Source organism: Pteropus alecto, unplaced genomic scaffold, assembly GCF_000325575.1.
Source record: "Pteropus alecto unplaced genomic scaffold, ASM32557v1 scaffold467, whole genome shotgun sequence".
Classification (NCBI taxonomy): Eukaryota; Metazoa; Chordata; class Mammalia; order Chiroptera; family Pteropodidae; genus Pteropus; species Pteropus alecto.
The window spans coordinates 462,769-472,890 of record NW_006439722.1 but is presented as its reverse complement, the minus strand read 5'-3'; the positions used below and the strand labels follow the sequence as shown (position 1 = coordinate 472,890).

Genomic DNA, 10,122 nt, shown 5'->3' with positions numbered 1-10,122 from the left:
TCAAACAATATAAGATTATTATTATTACTATTATTATTATTATTTAGGTGAGGCAACCTTTGGTTGACCTCACAGATTGCAACGATCTTGTCAGTTTACAATCCCTTTTTTTTTTATTTTTTTATTTTTTACACCTGCAGCACCTGATCTTCCTAGGTGGTCTCCCATCCAAGTATGAACCAGGCCCGACCCTGCTTAACTTCCGAGATCAGACAGGATCGGGCTTGTTCAGGGTAGCATGGCTGTAGGCTAAGACTAATATTATTAACTTAAGATAATAATATTTTATATTACGTTATTAATAAAATAAGTATAAGTTATTTTAATCATATCATGGCAGCTTTGCTAAATTAGACATTTGCATGTTTAAGAATGTATTTGTAGTAGCTGTGTAAATACAATCATTTCAGAGATATTGTGTTGGCTGGCTTTTTGAGTAATAATCTAAGACTGATCATCAACAATGTAGAATTCTTCAGTTTTGCCAATTCTTCAGGGACTGAATACAGGAACAGATGCATAGAGATTCTGAAAAAGCATGAGGTTTGGATTCAGACAGACCAAGTATGTGAACATTGTACTATTTAACTTCTTTTAGTACAAGTTTTATAATTTGTAAAAAGAGATGATAATACCTAACATATAGCAATTTGGTGAAGGTGTTAAAGCATGTGGTAAGTTTCGATGCAGTGTCTGATATATTATTTAAAGCCTCAATATATATTTAATTATATATGGTTTGGACTTTGGTTATACTCTGGATAACTTAGTAACACTTCTGAAGGGATTGCTCTAGAATCATGCAGTGCCCATCTTAGAACGAACTAATAAAACTCTACTAATTTTGTTAGTACCCGTAGAGGATGATTGAGAGAAATAAGATTAGTCCTTAAGTGGTATATTTTGCTCTCCATCAGGCTGACTTTTTAATAATTAAGGACCAGGGAAGAGAAGAATTAGTGTTAGAGAGAGTCTGAAGTTCAGGACAGCATGAGGTTACACTGACAAGTATTTTTTTGGTAAATGATCTGGAAAATTCATTTCACAACAGCAAAGTACAAACTGTCTATGGACTACGTTAGCATGTGCATGCATTTTTTTGCACGATTATTGAGAAGTGCAAAGTGGCAGGATTTCAGAAGGAGATGAAAGGCTAAGGACAAAGTGCTAAATAAAGTAGAACAATCTAGGAGTAGGGAAGCTGATGCACTGTTGATCTTATGAATACAAAATCTGATCAGACAAAAAAAAGTATTAATTAGGGTAAAAAAAACTCTTCATTAGAAATGCATCATTTTTATATATTGGATCTCAAAAATAAAATAGGATGCTGCTGGCAAAACACTGATGATCATTTGAATGCACACATTTAGGGCAATGCTGTTGGAAATGGATGCAGTGTAGTTATAGAAAATGACTGTAAAAGAGACAATAAATAGTTGAAGAGGCAAAGGAAGGCAAAGCTGCATAGAAATATTTCACTCATCAGCGGAGATTATGAAACATGATTTGGTCAGCAAGCATGCTGCGAAAGTCACAAAGTGATCAGAAAATCAGAGACTAATGAGTACCTTAGATCACATAGTATCAAAAAAATTAAAATGAAAGGAGAGCATGATAGGCAGTATGAAGAATATTACCTTAAAGAGGTGATTATAGGAGAACTGGGAAAGAGAAGGTTGTTAAAATCTAGAGGTTTTCACTAATTTCACAAGCTATTCATCTATTATCCTCTCATAGATGCAAAAATCAGCATGAATAGTGAATTTTTTTTTCTTTTTACTATTTGGAACTATAGTATAGAATTCAAAAGTCCTATGCATGCAATCATTTATTTTCTATCTTAGGATTTTTTATTGAAGCAAAAGTTTGGTATCAATTTACCCAATTCAGAAGACAGGCACTCAGAGATTTGCGAAGACTATTTGGAATAAAAATACAGATTTATCTTGGCAGCATAATTTTGGTTTTTGATGGTTAATCAGTCTTCAATCATATCATGTAATATTAAGAACTAAGAGTCTTATAAAGTAATAGAGAATCCCTAAAGATGAGCATAATATAACAGTGAAGCATCTAGGGAGCTAGTTTCACTGAAAGTAATGACAGGAAGACAGTGATTGCTGCAAGTTCTGTCATTAGATAGCATGACACCAGCCATTGGTATGATGCCCAAGGAGAGAATGAGGCACTAAAGAGTTTAAACGAACGGGTCCCAGAATCCAGAGAATAATCGGAAATTCAAGTCCTGAGATTTGGGATCTGGAATTCGGCATAGGTAACATTATATCTGTATGATAAAATCACCAAGCTTAATGGAAACCCTGATTTTATCATTAGGATAACTAATATGAGCAAATTTAATGTTAAATCACATCATAGTTGAACTAAATGTACTGCGCGGTTAAAATACTTTAAAGTTTTCAGCCATATTCAGAAAGAGGGTAGAAAGCATATTGAAAATGAGAAACATCAATGGATCTACTGACAGTGGTAGAGAAAATATAAAGATGGCAGACTGTAAACCAATAATTATAAAAACCCAGTAAATTTATATGGTTTCTTTTTTTTTTCTATTTCTGATCACTATCTACTAATACAGGTAAGTCTCACAGTTTAAATATTATACTTATTTAAGAAAGTTATTAAGATGCTCGATTGATTAGTGTTCTCATTTCTTAGCACAATTTGTTCTTTTCCAAATTTCAATCTTTCTCCTGTGTAATTTGGTTCATCATCAATGAGATCTGCTATGACAACGTATCCCAACATTTTTCTCTTTTATTCTTTTACTAAGGAACTTGTCTCAAAATTACAAACTGTCAAAAATAACTTCCTAGAATGTTAAGTATGTCAAGATGAAATCATTGATTTCTCTTCCAAGATGATTCCTCTTCTAGATTCTTCCATATGCAATCTATTTTCATTATTCATGGGTTTCATATTTGTGATTTTGTCTACTCACTAAAATTTATTTTTAATCCGAAAATCAATACCCATAGCACTTTTGCAAATATATAAAATTTTTTGAGTCATCAGGACATGTTTCCAGCTGACGTAAAAAAAATGGCAGTGATCTGCCTTGTGTTTTGGTTCTCATAACATAAACAAGTGTGTTTTTTATGATCTATTTAGTGTCTTCACAATTTTGTTCTTTTTTGGTGATTTTGCTATTTTAAATGGCCCCCTAGTGTAGTGCTGAAGTGCTTTCTGGTGTTCTCAAGCACAAGACTGTGGTGTGCCTTACAGAGAAAACATACATCTTAGATAAGCTTTGTTTAGGTGAGAGTTACACTGCTATTGGCTATGAGTTTAATGTTAGCAGGTCAAAACTATATATTATATACGCTGTCTTTAAGTAGAAATACATGTAAGTCAAGGTTATGTAATGATTGATCAATAAAAATGTTGTGACCAGAGGCTCAGAGGAACCTAACCTTGCATTTCCCTAAGGGATAAGGGTTCAGTATTTAATAATTTGTTGTTCAAGGCGACTTTATACAACATAATTATAACAAAATATGAAAATCAACTGTATATCAGCAACTATATTATTTTTAACATTATTTACACATTCAATATCTTAGGTTTGGGTCTTTTTTTAATTATACCCTAGATGAATGACTAGGGCAAAGGTGAATTCTGATTTGGGCCAGGAAAAAAAAATCTGGCAAGAAATGTGTGAGACCCAAGAGCAAAAAGTCAGCATAATGGGATGGCTGAGTTTTTTAAAGATAAGCAGGCAAATATGAGCACAGAATTGTATAAGAAGGATGCAGAAAACAAAAGTCAGATATAATAAACAGCTCTGTCAAAACTATAGGTACTTTGGTAACAGGTTATAGAGGGTAGGAAATGATTCAGTCAACAGCCATCATGTGTGCCCTGCATGTGACATGCCATCCTGCCTTCCTGGCAAGGAGTGGCCCCATATTCCTCCTGATGTCCTGAGGCTTGTATCTGTTCAGAATATTGGTACTTGTTTATATTCAGTAGGTATATATTCTGTTGTTTTAAGCTTTTCTTCCTCTAATATTTGTATTAAAATTTTTCATCTTCACACATCCAACAGAACCTTTGCAATTTCAGCCTTGAGCAATTCCTAGAAGAAACCAACATTTGTAAGAAACCATGATCATCATTTCCTCCATCCACAAATTAAGGTAATACTAGTACTAACTGCCTATATTTAGCACAGGATGGCCGTAAGCATATTAAGCGCATGTAAGAAAACATTTCTATTAATTTATGGATTCTCAGAGCCCTTTACTCCTCCTAACATTGTGAGGCTTTCCAGTTCTCTGATAACTACATTTTCCAGAGAATGTATAGAACTCAAATTGATTATTGATTATCTCCAGCAGAAGGTGTATCTTCTGTGAACTTTACCCCTGTAAAGTGAGTTTAATTTTTGTTCAAAGGAAATAGAGAAAGTTTGGTTTGTTCAGTGAATTTCAAAATGTTCAGTAAATTTGACACCATGTGAACCAAAAGCTGCTAGGCAGCAAAAGTGTAAGAATCAGTGTTTTAATGATCTTTTAAATTGTATGTTCTAGTACTAAGCTGTTTTCCCACCTACTGAGAATGTTATAAACAAATGCAATTAATCCTAGAGCTGGAAGGAAATTTAAAGTTCTGTTTTAGTTGATCTGCATTATGACAAGTTTACATGGAATTTTTCAGTGCTAAATTGTGATAATCTGTAAGTATAATAGAACTTTAGCATCAGGAGGCTCATACATTTGGGTAATAGGAGATAGTTTCATGGATTGATGGGACTGCAGCTCCAGTCTGAATGAGTAAATATTAACTGTATGAATGAGAGAAAAAAGGTAATACTAAGGTTGCAATCAGCATGGACAAACGCAGAGTGTGGGAGAAAAAGTATTGACTAAATGCTCTAAGACAGCTTCCTGGGAGAAAATGGGATTTAAGCATGGGCCAGATACATAGGGTAACTATACGAATTTTTACTTGATTTCAGAGGCAATCACTCTACTTCTTTAAGTATATATATATAAAAAAGAAAAACGTGTTGAGTAAAATGAGCAGGATGACTTAGGAAGCTATGGAGGAAGACTGAAAACAAAGTGGAGGGCTAAAAAAGGATTTCACATGGCACCCTAATCCAGTAGTCTCATTGATTGGAATATAATATTTCTGGAACTTTTGCTGAAAAATTATGGTGTGAACTAGAACAGATATTTGGCTGTTCTATGTCCTATGGCCAATAATACCACCTTGAAAGTATTGATTTCATGACTTATAATTCCTGTTACCTCAGTAGTTTGCCCACTCTAACCTGTATATCGAAATTATCTTCTAAAAAATCAAATTAGATTGTGTTACTTCCCAAATTATTTATTATCATTCTTTCTTTCTTTTTTTTTTTTTGCAGCTTCATGGCCTCTTGAATGAAGCTCACTACACTCAGCACAGCCTGTGAGATCCTTTTCTACTTTTATTTTGCATTTCTATTCCACCTCTTCTTGTTAAGAATTCTATGTTTAACATGCTAAACCAGTATCTTACCTGATTATGTTATGCTTTACATGCATTCGTGCCTTTCAAATTTTCATTTCTTCAGTCTGTAATGTCCTTCTCTATTCCACAACTATCTTTAAAGTTTCAGATCTAATGTTACATTTTTTGTAAAATCTTGATTTTCTTAAGTTGAATTAGTTTCAGACATGGTTAAGAAAACTGAATTTGTATTCTGAAAGATGGAATTTGATTATATTTACCACTTACTAACTCTGAGAGTTGGCTGCATTCGTACCCAGTTCAACGCATTACAAGTATCTTATTATCTGCAAATCATAGATAAAATCTGTATATCCTGTGATCATTTGTGAAAATTAAATAAGATAAAGTATGAAATTCAGGGCACTAGGAAAACTTCACTAAATTAAAGTTATTATTACCAATTACACAAAACAATCATCTCACTTTATTGTTATTAGTTCTTAATAACTCTCCCCACACCTGTACTATAAAATTCTATAGAATAAAAAGCATTTTCTTCATTTTTTTCATATCTTCTAATTCTATCACAGTGTCTACAATATAATAGGCATTTAATAATTGTTTATATCAATATGTAAAATTCATAGAGGCACACTGAGAATAGGGTAAATAGTATTTCTCATGAAGTTAGAAGGAGGTAAATTTAAAACTGGAAGAAAAAAAACTTTTAGAAGCCTAGTTTTCTATTGTCTCTTCTTTAGTAGAACGTTTCCAACATGTAGTTTAGATCATCTGAGTCCTATGACTAAGAAAAAGAAGTCTGTGATCAAATAACATGTTCAACACAGCATACTACATCCTGTTTTAATGATTTATAGATTTATATTGAAGCTTCACAAGTTCCTTTAGTAACAGTTTAACACAGAATTCCCTACTATTCATCACTCTAATCATTACGTTTGGGTGCTTGAGTAACACTAGTCCCATACATAGAAATAGTTTTCAATGGCACATTACTGGGAATTCTTCACTGTAAGATAGATCCTTTTTTCAAATCAAACTCTTTATAGTTGAGTCAGCCTTATTTTACATCTAGATCTTAGTAAATTTTTGTTCAATGAGAAAAACTCTTTGTATATCTGGTCATAGATTTTCTAGTCCATGCCATAGGAACATCATGAATGTTTGTCCCAATTATCATTTGAACCTCTATACTTGTCACAATTATTTTTTGTAATTTTTAATCTGAGAAAATATTGTGAAGACCTATGGCAAAATAAATTACCATCTAAATAAACAAGATTATCTAAAAAGATATAACAAAGTTGTTTGGGTCTTGGGCACAAAATCTAAAAACTGAGTACAATATTGACTGATATTATTCCAGGAATTTGTATAAAATCTTTTTTTTTCTTTTAAAGAAAACAAAGAACAAAAATAAAAACAAAACGATCCTCCTATTTACCTTTGATTTGTGTTTCTTGGGTATTTGCCTTATAGGAGAGTTACGTGTCAGGAAAGCAATCGAGCAAAAATGACGATGACCTTGGAAGAAGCATTTTCAATTCTCTAGATGTTTTTCTATCCTTTGATATATTTTGAAGAAAGCAGAGAAATGAAAATCTGCTTATCCTATTTACCCATAGGGAATAGTAGAAACCTATTTGAAACTCAAGTTCTTTGTCACACAATTAAGGAGAGACTTTAGATGAGGACATAGACTTGGAGCCAACACAGACTATACATTGAGAAGTTGCTCACTCTTCTAAGGTAGATTCATGATTGTCTTTCCAGATTCTAAATAATAAAGAACTAACGCTGATAACTTTTCTCATTTGAGCTGTGAGTGATAATATCTGAAGAGATAAATTTGGTAATTAAGGGAATAATTTCCATTTGAGAAGGTTTAAGAACATTTGAAGTTTAATGATCTGAACTTCAAAAGTGCTGTAAATCTGAGCCTACAGCTGGAGGGGGTCCAGACAGCCCGACATTCATGATCCACATGGTTGTTTTAGAAATGCATACTCTGAGATTGTGAACTAGAATTTAGTTGTGTTGTTGGAACCTGATACTTTCAAAAGGAAAAAACAAAAAAGTTAATTACAGCTCTGTAAGTTCATTATTATTTACCAAGCAGTGATTTTCATACTTGATCATCTGTAGCACTATTGATGAACAATTGTTTACTAAAATATTAGACAGTGAAATATGCCATATATTACATTTCTAATTTAAATTGTTTCACATGTCATCAACTTGGGACTTCTATTACACTGAATATCAAAAAATAGAATTTCTAAAATATAGAGTGAGACCACATAAGTTGTCCTATTTTACCACTTTTGATTGTGTGTCTGCAAGTCCTTTCAGCTTAATGAGGACTGTTTTTCTCACCTGCGTTACAGATCAGTTGGACTACAGTTTTTATGGTGACTACATTCAACTAAATTCAACAGTGTTTTAAAAAAAACATTTTAAGAGCCAATAAGTGTAAAAGACAAATGCTAGCAAGCTCATAAAAGTGTAATTATACAAAGTGCACAAAATTTCCCGTCATTAGCCTAGCACTCTTATCTTACTTTTTCCTTTACAGTATGTCATATATATTTTTCCTTCAAAATCCATAATTAATTTCATGACTACCATTACAGCAAATGATATAATTACTCATTACAGTTGTGGGTAATTGTATACAAAGCTATTATGAGTTAGTCATTGTCTTTGATTTGATTTGTTAACTAGAAGCATTATTAGGATTTTTTTTTTCCCTAGAGGCAAGATTAAGGGGAAAAAATATCTGTTGTAGTATCTATTTTCAGCTTGTGAATTAAAGTAATTGTAAGGCCATTTCTTCAAGACAGAGAGATTTCATATGCTATTATTTAAAAACTTAAATGTCTTGGCAATAAAAATTCCCAAAACGTCTTAAGCACAGCACATCCACTGTGATGTTACAATTCCTCCAGAACTTAATCACAACTTTATACAATGAGGGGGGAACAAAATATTATATAGATTGTATGTTTTAACTCCCTCGTTACACATATGAAGAAACTGTTGGCCAGTGAAATATATATCTTGGAGAATTATTTATTTACCACCATGGTCCCCTAAACTCCGGAAGCAGCTAGCTTTTTTCTGTTCTTCTATTTGAATACTCCCCTTTGATTCTTATAAATAAACAAAATTGGTCTCTATGTCTTCTTTCACATTGTTGTTCTAGTGCTTATAAATATAACAATATTTACGCACATCCCTCTTCATACTCCTAACATATCCAAATTATAACCATCCTTCCAGGACCAGCACACATTCTATCTCTCCTAAAAATCATACTTAATTATTCCAGCCAATGGTGACCTCTCCCTTCTTTAAACATTTATAATATTGTATTGTTTCATTATAGGTAATATTTATCATGTGCTTGCTCTGTCTCTTCTCTAAGATCAGAAACAGGAAAATAAGGTCCACTTGAATATCTCTTATTAAACATAATGCTAGAAATTCTAGTACAATAAGGCCAACAAAAGAAAATAAATATCATTCAGATAATAAGGGAAGAAATAAAACTATATCTATTTACAAATGACATGAATATATACAAAAATAAACTTCACAGAAAACTTTTTTCTAAGTCCTCTGATAACTAATTTATAAGTGAACTCAGCAACGTTATAAAACACACAAATCAGCTGTATTTATACATACTAGCAATGATAATGTGGACTCTGAAATATAAAATAAAAAACAATTTAACCCATTTCCCATTTGCCTTGAGAATACTTGCTGACAGTGCTTGCAGCTGCAGCAGTTACCCCAAGATAACTCACAAATTACATTTCTAACCTTACCCCCAAAGTTTGCCATGAAATCTCTCTCCTTTATTATTAATTTTGCATTGCTCTAATATATGGATAGTCTGAAAAAATGACATTATTCTATTTATAGCATTCTGTTTTTATTATTTTATTTTTTATTTTTTAAGTTCATTGAGGTAATACTGGTTAATACAATTATATAATTTTTAGGTGTAATTAGGTGTAAATTATAATTTGACAAATGTATATTCTATTGTGTTTACCACTCAAAGTTCAGTTTCCTTCAGCTACCATATATTTTATCCCCTTTACCCACTTCACCATCTCCTTACCACCCTATATTTGACCCACTTTATCTCATCTACTTACCCCCTCCTCAACCACCCGCTACTCTCAGCTAACCACTAGTCTATAGTCCATATCCATGAGTCTCTGTTTGTTTGTCCTGTACAATTGTTGCTTTTAGGTTTATATCCCACATATAAGTGATATTATGTGATTTTCTACTTTTTCAGTCTGGCTTATTTCGCTTAGTATGATTATTTCAAGGTCTGTCCATGTTGTCACAAATGGTAATATTTCATCTCTTCTTATGGCTGAGTAATATTCCATTATATATATGTACCACAGCTTCTTTAGACAATCATCTATCATAGGATACTTCAGTTGCTTCTATGTCCTGGCCACTGTGAATAATGGTGTGCAAATATATTTTCTGATGTGGATTTTCAAGTCTTTGGGGATTGCTGGATCATATGGTAGATCAATTCTTAGTTTTTTGAGGAATCTCCATATTGTTTTCCATGGTGTCTGTACCAATTTGCAGTCCCACCAG

The 10,122-nt window shown here is 32.6% G+C and overlaps 1 pseudogene; it reads right to left on the bottom strand.

Moving 5' to 3' along the window:
- Window positions 1–131: 131 nt before the first annotated feature.
- On the bottom strand, window positions 132–250 carry LOC112483934 (annotated as a pseudogene).
- Between the last annotated feature and the right edge of the window lie 9,872 nt (window positions 251–10,122).